This window comes from Scardinius erythrophthalmus, assembly GCF_964197995.2.
Source record: "Scardinius erythrophthalmus genome assembly, chromosome: 18".
In the NCBI taxonomy this organism is placed as follows: domain Eukaryota; kingdom Metazoa; phylum Chordata; class Actinopteri; order Cypriniformes; family Leuciscidae; genus Scardinius; species Scardinius erythrophthalmus.
This window is the reverse complement of record NC_138238.1, coordinates 26,381,774-26,392,230: the sequence shown is the minus strand read 5'-3', so window position 1 is coordinate 26,392,230 and position 10,457 is coordinate 26,381,774. Positions and strand designations below refer to the sequence as shown.

General features: G+C 33.5%; 1 long non-coding RNA gene across 1 annotated transcript; it reads right to left on the bottom strand.

Moving 5' to 3' along the window:
- Positions 1-275: 275 nt before the first annotated feature.
- Positions 276-2,856, bottom strand: LOC308706621. The gene is made up of 11 exons (XR_014032056.1): positions 2,733-2,856; positions 2,508-2,573; positions 2,365-2,429; positions 1,825-1,921; positions 1,660-1,746; positions 1,490-1,566; positions 1,332-1,412; positions 1,144-1,243; positions 990-1,070; positions 796-892; positions 276-709 (listed from the first exon to the last, which is right to left on the bottom strand). It is a non-coding gene; the product is annotated as an uncharacterized lncRNA (long non-coding RNA).
- Between the last annotated feature and the right edge of the window lie 7,601 nt (positions 2,857-10,457).

The following is a 10,457-nucleotide window of genomic DNA, read 5'->3' as shown; positions in this document are numbered from 1 at the left end:
TTGGACAACGTTTTAACTATTGTCCTGAAGACACTTACTAATTTTAGTATTTCAAAACAATAAAAACAACTGTTAAATAATAGCATACTACAAATTAAATGAAAATTATGTAAATGCTCTATCCACTAAGCTGTTTTATGATGCACTTTTTGTAAAAGACACCAAGTTTGTGTAGAATCAATTCATATACTAAATATAGTCTATATCCATTTAGTACAAGTAGAAAATCACTGACAGTAAAGTGAAGTAAATGGCTACAGAGACAAAGTATATTTCAATCATTTTATTAAAAAGAATATTTATTACATATTTATCTTGAACATGTGCCTTAATACCCCAGTGAGCAAGCCAAAAGGCGACAGTGGCAAGAAAAACTCCCTTAGTAGGGTGGAACATCTTGGATCAAAGGGTGGAGCATAATAGTAGGGTGGAACATCTTGGATCAAAGGGTGGAGCATAATCAGCAGAGTGGTAAAGGAAGAAACCTTGGGAGGAACCAGACTCAGCCGGGGCAGGCCATCCTCTTTTGGCTGGCACATATTAAGTAACTGTACATAGGTCAAATATAATACAAGCCATCCATTCAACATTGTTACTGTGGAGATGTATTCAGTAGTAAAATAAATTAATTGACTGCCTGCATACGTTTAAAGTTCTTTCAGAACATTTTCTGAATTGATAGTTGACAAGACTGTTGTTGTCACTATTGCTAGAGGGGAAAAGCAATAAAGTTATCAAAAATCACAAAATTATATGTTTTCAGTAACACGTTTGAATATATTCATTGTATATTACCTTTTTTAATCAGTTGTATAATTTACAGAAGTTCATGCAGTAGAAAATCTTGCGATTGGTATATGGGAGGAAGTTATGACTTGTGCGTTTCAGATATCTGCAAAGTTTACATGCGTTTAACAAACTGCTTGGTGAAAGTAAAAGGTTTACACAAAAAACATAGCCATCAATGTAGAAAATGTCTGTTAGCTTACCTTTTTTCAGTAGTGAAAAATTGTTTATGGAGTTTATGGACCTCAGAATATCAACAGTGGTTTTTGAGTTGTTGCACAAATCTGAAAGTAGATTAACTAGGGCTTGAATGAAAGCGTTTAAATTTCAATTTTGCAGACATGCAATGAAATATACCTTTTTTATCAGCTGTGGGCTTCTTTATAGGAGTTCATGGATCAGAAAATCTTGTGATGAGTACATGGAGGAAGTTATGACTTCAGTGTGTTTCAGAAATCTGAAAATATTACATTCATTAAATGCTCCAAGTGAAGTCTTCACATAAAATATTTTGCAGCTAACATAGACATTGTATGTTAACTTACATTTTTGTTGGTAGTGGACATTTGTACAAGGGTTTGTGGACTTCAGAATATCAACAGTGGTTATTGAGTTGCTGCACAAATCTGAAAGTGTACCATTAGTAGATTAATCAGTGCTTGTATAAAAGTCAACAACTTAAATTTACTTCAATAAAATGTACCGTTTTATCAGTTGTGAACTTCTTTATAAAAGTTAATGAAGCAGATAATCTTGAGATGGGTATATGGAGGAAGTTATCTGCAAAGATGACAAGCATTGAACAAACTGCTTGGTGAAAGTAAAGGGTTAACAAACATTTTCTTCTTAATGGCAATGTTTTTGTTAGCTTACCTTTTTGTCAGTAGTGAAAATTTGTATAAGAGTTTATGGACCTCAGAATATCAACAGTGGTTATTGAGTTGTTGCACAAATCTGAAACTGTACCAATAGTAGATTAATCAGGGTTTGAATGAAAGCGTTTCAATTTAAATTATGCAGACATACAATGAAATATACCTTTTTATCAGCTGTGGACTTCTTTATAGGAGTTCATGGAGCAGATAATCTTGTGATGGGTATATGGGAAATTATGACTTCAGTGAATTTCAGAAATCTGCAAATATTACATTCATTCAACAAAGTGCAATAAGTGAAGTCTTCGCATTAAACATTTTGCAACTAACATAGACATGGTCTGTTAGTTTGTATATGGGGACATTTGACATTTGTATAGGGGTTTGTGGACTTCAAAATAACAACAGTAGTTATTGAGTTGCTGCACAAATCTGAAAGTGTACCATTAGTAGATTAATCAGTGCTTGTATAAATGTCCACAACTTAAATTTTCTTCAATCAAACCTACCATCTTAATAGTTGTACGATTCTTTATAAAAGTTAATGGTGCAGATAATCTTGTGATGGATATATGGAGAAAGTTAGGACTTTGGTGAATTTCAGAAATCTGAAAACATTACATTCATTGAACAAAGTGCAATAAGTGAAGTCTTTACATTAAAAACATTTCGCAACTAACATACACATGGTCTGTTAGCTTACCGTCATTTGTATAGGGATATGTGGACTTCAAAATATCAACAGTAGTTATTGAGTTTCTGTACAAACTTGAAAGTGTACAATTAGTAGATTAATCAGTGCTTGTATAAATGTCAACAACTTAAATGTACTTCAATAAAACTTACTGTTATATCACTTGTGCACTTCTTTATAAAAGTTCATGGAGCAGAGAATTTTGTGGAGCAGAGAATCTTGTGATGGGTATATGGAGGAATAGTTCACAATTCAGCACCATATGTATAAAAACCAATGTGTGAACAATAACAAAACATGTCTTCAAGTTAGCACATGACATTGAGCATAAAGTAATTTCAACTAAACATATCTGATATACTATATATGTTCATCACCTTCACGTCATCAGCCATCACTGATAACTCATCACCTGCTTGTCATTTATCACCATAGACACTAATATTCATCACAGCTGTCTCTCTTTGTCTCATCATCACCTTTTGTAGTTCCATTCTGATCAATCATCCTTTGTGCATTCTTGTCTATTTAATGTGTCTGTATCCTGCCATATGTTCACCTTGATTAAGAGAAAACTGTTCCACACAAAACGTTCTAGCTTTGTTCAGAAGGAGATTTGTTCAGAAGGAGATTTGTTCAGAAGGAGATTTGTTCAGAAGGAGATTTGTTCAGAAGGAGATTTGTTCAGAAGGAGATTTGTTCAGAAGGAGATTTGTTCAGAAGGAGATTTGTTCAGAAGGAGATTTGTTCAGAAGGAGATTTGTTCAGAAGGAGATTTGTTCAGAAGGAGATTTGTTCAGAAGGAGATTTGTTCAGAAGGAGAAAGATTGTTCAGCCTGCACCCTGACACACAGGTTAGTCTAAATATACTTTTAATGATTTTTAAATTCAGAATATGACTTTAATATTTTATTTATAATATTTTGTGTAATTTCAAAGATACTCAAACTAAATCACAAAACATATGTCTCATAATTATAACCACATCATGTTAAATCATGTGACTCCTGTAAGTGATAATCATATTATTAAATCTTATTTTTTTAATTTTTTTTTATTTTATTTTTTTAATGTGCATACAATATTTCTTATAGATATGGCAAGTCCATCAAATGTTGTTGGATATATACACAACGTCACTGACATAAAACAGGGCCCCAAGAAACATTTTTTTTGACGCAACATTACAACAAAAAGACATCACATCAACAATCAGAATATTCAGGCCTGAACTACACGGGCAATTCAAATCATCAGAAAATGATCGGTGAGTCAGTTACATATGTTGTTCTTATGAAAAGTACATTCACAATGACCTTTTAGCTCTAAACGCATTCTTAAAAATGGTTCTAAACCATACCATGTTAAAATTATTTGATTCATAAAAATTGCAGAACCCTTCCAGCTAAATAAACAATATTTGTAATGAAAGCGCTAGAACCCATGGTGTTATAAAAATACTTTTATTATGTTAGATTATTCTCATTAAAATTAATAACTGTATGTGATAAATATTTATTTGATTAATATTAATTTATATTTTTTCCTTTTTGAATTTATTAATATTGGGGTTTGTTTCACCCCTCAATCTTTGAGATGTAATTTTAATTTAGAGCCTCAAGATTAATTTAGTGGCTTTAATGATCTTGTGACTGGGATTGTTTATGCATAAAGATTGTATGAAAATTTGAAATTTAATATAAAAATACATTTTAAGATGCTTTAAATTGTTAGAATTCGAGTCTATAATATTTGTTTTAATTATGAATCTTTGATAAAGACATTTATTTTATTTAAAAAAAGAGGGAACAGACAACCATGAACTGTAACCTAAAGATTTAGTATATGACGATTTATTAGTACCATACAGTTATAAAAAGAAATGTTACTAAAGTGCAAGAAAACTTAAAACAATCATCTTTTTAGATTGTGTGACTTTACTCTTTAAACTGTATACCAGACAACTAACTATATTTCCTTAATCCATGCAACTCCTAGGAGACCCATTAAGCTGGAGAATATTGTGATACAACCTTCGCAGCTGTATTCCGGGAAAGTAGACATTCTTTTCACAAACACGTCTAAATTATTGTGTATAAGAGATGCTGGATTAATTTACAACACGCAAAAAACAGATCTGAAAGTGTTTACATTGGAGCACATCCTTAAAACCAGCTCCCAATATGAACGAGTAAGTACATTTTTATAAGAAAATTTGAATGTACAGTATCTATTTTAAATGGACTTAATCACATATTACTTAAACATTAACCACTATAACAGAAATACCCTTATAAACTTTGATTCCACAACTTGAATTTATATTGAACTAAATTTATGTGTGCATGCTGACACGAGAGAATTTTCAAGTTTGGTCCTAACATTAGGGGCTGTTTAGCCACACTTGCACATTTTACACTTCAAAAGAACATTGAAGCTGCATTGCACACCACTGTCTTTCAAATATATGGTGTGACTTGGCAGTATGATTTGAAAATGTATCCACAGTCTGCTTTTAAAGATAACTCCTATGCTTATTTATATGCATATAAAAAAATAACATTATTTTAAATATACATACATGTAATTGAAATAAACATGTTACTGAAATTGAAAACGAGCTTTAACATACTGTTTTACTAATCTGTGTAAATTTCTCTTTCAATAGGTACTACTCAATGTCAAAATCGCTCAACAGGAGAGCGAGGGCCACAATATAATGAGAGATGGAACTTTCCTGGAAAAAAACATTTACACTGTTTGTGACGCAACATCATCTGCAGAACTGACTGTGTGGGGCGAGCACTGCCTTGAAGTTGACCGGTGGTACAGCATGTCAAATATCTCCGTAAGACAATACAACAACAAACCATACTTGACTACAACCAAAGACACAGAATTCAGAATCATTAATTCTCAAGACACTGCAGTCCTTCTTCCAACCACATCTTCAAACAGTCAAAACTGTGAAATAATTGGCGCACAAATTACAAATACGTATATCTGTCCATTAAAACACCCTATCAATATGTCACTATCAAGCTCAAAAATACTGTGTGAGAAATGTAAAACTCAATTCAAATCAGCTGCAATACAAATGAAAACTTTCGGGAACTTAACAATGAAATCTACATCTGGCAAAATATTTACAGCCAAAATTGGCAATAACATTATTGGCACAATCGTTGACTTAAAACGCAGTAGATCTGACGACGATATTGTTGATGCACTACTTGAATTACCAGAAATGAAAGTCACAACACATAATGATTTTATCATAAAGATTGAGCCAATTAACACCAACACAATAACTGATGATAGAGCTGGACCATCTACACCTTTCTTCCAAGATACAGACTTGGATCAAGACATGCTTCAAATTCATACACCACCACAGAGTACACATCCTACACATCCTACACCAACTGACACATCTGATTATGCAATTCAAGACACACAAACTGACATTGAGACGCCATCACCACCAGTACAAGAGCCAAAACACACAAATAAAAAGTTGAGATCTGTAGGCATGCAATTAAAAACAAAAAAATGATTTTTTTTTCCCGCTAATATATATATTATTATTATTTTTTTTTTATACCTTTGCAGGTATTTCTCATTACCATTGTTGGTATGATTATATTTGATGCATCTAATGTGTTTTTTTTTTTTTTAAATTTGTAAATTTATAATTTAAATGATAGTGTGGAAGAGAATTTTTAATTTCTTGTTGAAAATATACTTTGTATTTAATTGGTTAAACTAAGACCAAAAGTATCTCTTAAACAATATATTTTGTTTATTCTTGTGATCATATTGTCAAGTGTTTATAGGTAGTGTTATATTATATATGTTGATGTTACCCTTTTGTTTGATACCTTTGCAGGTATTTGTGATTACCATTGTTGGTATGATTTATCATTTATTTATGTAATGTGTTATTTGTATTAGTTTTTTACTTTTGCAAATATTGATAATTGATTGCATGGAAGAGAACTTTTTGATTTCTTGTTGAAAACATACTATGTATTAAATTGGTTTAAACTAAAAGCAAAACTGTCCCTTTTTATAATACAATCTACTTTGTTCATTCTTGTAATGCAAATTTGAATTTTCAGCATCATTACTCTAGTCTATAATGTCATATGGTTTACAAATCATTTTAATATACTTATTTTCTGCTCAAGAAATGTTTCTTATTACAGAAAACAGCAATGCTCCTTATTGTAGTTTGAAAACTGAAATACAGAATATTTTAGACATGTTCAAAAAAATTGTTAGCTGATAAATAAAAATAAAAAAATAAAAAAGAAGAATTTTCTGCATGAAAATGTTTTTCATTTCATTTGGCATAAACATCTTGTCAAGTATTTATGTATTCATAGGTAGTGTTATGATACATATTTTGATTACCTTTGCAGGTATTTGTAATTACCATTGTTGGTATGTATCTAATGTGTATTTCGTATTTTGATTACTATTTGGAGGTATTTGCGATTACCATTGTTGGTATGATTATATAATATATATAATTTTTTTTCATGTAAACATGTTTAAATAATGATTGAAATGACTTTATGGGAAAAAAATCTATTTATTTTTGCCAAATATATTTTGCATTAAATTGATCTAAACTGAGTAAAACTGTCCCTTATTTTTACTACGATATATTTTGTTCATTCTTATAATGCAAAATTGAATTTTCAGGATCTTATCTCTAGTCTTTAATGCCATATGTTTTAGAATTAATTTTAATATGCTGATTTACTGCTCAAATGTTTTTATCACTAACAGCGCCACCTATGGGTCATGAGATATGGAAAATGGCTGTTTTGGCCAAAAACTTTTGAACAGTGTCAGAAAATCATGAAATTTGGTATCTATGGATTCCTTGGGTCATGCTGAATCCGTGGATACTGATTTTGCCAGGATTGGAAGAACCACTTGTCCGCCATTTTGATTTTTGTCATAAATTGCAATATCTTATAAAGCATTTGACATATCGGCACCAAAATTGGTAAGGATCATCATTAGCATGGCCTGAAGGTACCTGAGAACTTTGAACACAGTGCCACCTAGTGTTCCAGAGATATAAGATATTTTGCAAAAACGCTTATAACTCTTGAAAACATTGTTCAAATTTTGATTTCTTTGCTTCATTATTTTCCTTGGCTTATGCCGATTCGGTCGAAATCTCATTTGTCATTTTCCAACAATGTGACTGTCCACCATATTGGAACAAATGAAAAACAGTTTTTTCGCTACTCCTCCTTCAAATTTTGCTCAATTTTGTCCAAACATGTGCTCAAATGATCTTTGGACTTAGCCGCATAGAAATGACTGAACAGAATTTTTTGCTATACTGGAAAAAAAAAAGTTATGATGTCGCAAACTTAATGAGGTCGACCCATAATTGGTTTAGAGGCTGTAACTTGGGAACAGATTGTCACAAAATCATAAAATTGGTGTCTATCGATTCCTTGCGTCATGTCGAATCCGAGGATATCTTTTTTGCCAGGATTGGATATACCAGATCATAAGCTACATTAGCATTAAGATAGCTTAGCATGCTAATCTGGTTAACTTGCTTTTGTGTGCTCATTCTTACACTGAAGCTCTCCTCTGCAGTTAATGATTGTACGTCCTCTGAGTGGTGCAATCTGCTAAACCATTAATCTAGAATCCTGAACCATTCTGGTCGTGGGTTCGAGTCCCATGTGGGATGACTTTAAAGTTGTGTATAAAGTTGTCATTTAAATTCCTTCCGGCTCTGCACTGCTGTTGGTGCTTAAATGCTCGCTGTGCTATATTTAATTTCTGCTGTTTTTGTTCTTGCGGCTCTGCACTGCTGTTGGTGCTTAAATGCTTGCTGCCCTGCTGTGCTTCATGTACATTTACATGTATATTCAATTTCTGCTCTTTTTGTTCTTCTGGCTCCGCACTGCTGTTGGTGCTTAAATGCTTGCTGTGCTGCTGTAATTGATGTGCGTACAGAACTTGCTGTGCTTGATGTACATTAAATTTCTGATGTTTTGCTCTTCTGGCTCCGCATTGCGCTACAGCGGCTGTTGCTTGCTCTGCCTTGCAGGGCTTGGCCCCGTATTGCTGCTTGCAGCTATATTTATTATTATTATTATTCTTCTTCCTCCTCTTGAAGTCTATGGCAGCCCTATGAACCATACATAGGAAAATGATGAAATTTGGCACACTTGTAGTGATGGTAATGAAAAGTAATTGTAGCAATTTTTGAGTCTCTAGGTCCAACTCTATAGCGCCACCAGCAGTTCAAAAATTCAACATTGAAATGGTTATAACTTTTGAACCCTTTGATCTAGAAAAATGAAACTTAGTACACCTGATTCATCTCATCATGCTGATCAGAACCAATATCTTACATTAAGACTCCGCCCATTACAGTAGTGGCCATTTTGAAAAGTACAGTATGCAGTTTTTTTGCTACTCCTCCTTCAAAATTGGTCTAATTTTGTCCAAACATGTACTCAAATGATCTTCGGACTGAGCCGCATAAAAGTACTGTCCCCGATTTTTTTGCTATACTGGAAAAAAAAAGTTATGATGTCGCAAACTTAACGAGGTCGACCCAAAATTGGTTCAGAAGCTATAGCTCGGCCAAACTTTGATCAATCGAAACGAAAATTGGTACACTTCATCGGAAGCATGATCTGAGGTTCCATGCCAAAGTTGGGAACAGCGCCACCTACGGGTCATGAGATATGGAAAATGCATATTTTGGCCAATAACTTATGAACAGTTTGTCAGAAAATTATAAACTTGGTGTCTATCGATTCCTTGGGTCATGACAAATCCGTGGATATCGATTTTGCCATGATGGGATGTACCACGTGTCCGCCATTTTGAATGATGTCATAATTTGCAATATCTTTTAAACTATTTGAAATTTCTTCACCAAATTTGGTATGGATCATCATTAGCATGGCCCGAAGGTACCTGAGAAATTTGATCACAGCGCCACCTAGTGTTCCAGAGATATCATTGTTTTTTGAAAAAACGCTTATAACTTTTGCTAACATTGCTTGAAATTTGATTTCTTTATGTCAATATATTCCTTGGCTTATGCCGATTTCAACGATATCTCATATGTTATTTATCAACAATGTGACTGGCCGCCATATTTGAGCGAATGTAAAACAGTTTTTTCGCTACTCCTCCTTCAAAATTGGTCTAATTTTGTCCAAACATGTACTCAAATGATCTTCGGACTGAGCCGCATAAAAGTACTGTCCCCGATTTTTTTGCTATACTGGAAAAAAAAAGTTATGATGTCGCAAACTTAATGAGGTCGACCCATAATTGGTTCAGAGGCTGTAAGTTGTGAACAGTTTGTCACAAAATCATAAAATTGGTGTCTATCGATTCCTTGCGTCATGTCGAATCTGAGGATATCTATTTTGCCAGAATTGGATATACCACATCATAAGCTACATTAGCATTAAGATAGCTTAGCATGCTAATCTGGTTAACTTGCGTTTGTGTGCTCATTCTTTCACTGAAACCACTCCTCTGCAGTTTTGTAAAACATGTCCTCTGGGTGGCGCAATCTGTTCAACCATGCGTCATGAATCCCGAACCATTCTGGTCGTGGGTTCGAGACCAGTGTGGGGCGACTTTGAAATTGTGTATAAATTGTCATTTGAGCTCCTTTATTAGCTGGGTAAGAGCTGTACTAATGTTTCTTACACTGGGATTAGATTAGATCAAATTTAACAAGGTCGACCCAAAATTGGTTCAGAGGCTGTAACTTGTGAACCATTTGTCACAAAATCATAAAATTGGTGTCTATCGATTCCTTGCATGTCGAATCTGAGGATATCTATTTTGCCAGGATTGGATGTACCACGTCATAAGCCATAAGCTACATTAGCATTAAGCTATCTTAGCATGCTAATCTGGTTAACTTGCTTTTGTGTGCTCATTCTTACACTGAAGCTCTCCTCTGCAGTTTGTGATTGTACGTCCTCTGAGTGGCGCAATCTGCTGAACCATGTGTTACTAATCCCGAGCCGTTCCGGTTGTGGGTTCGAACCCCGTGTTGGATTAGTATAAAAATTGTGTTGATT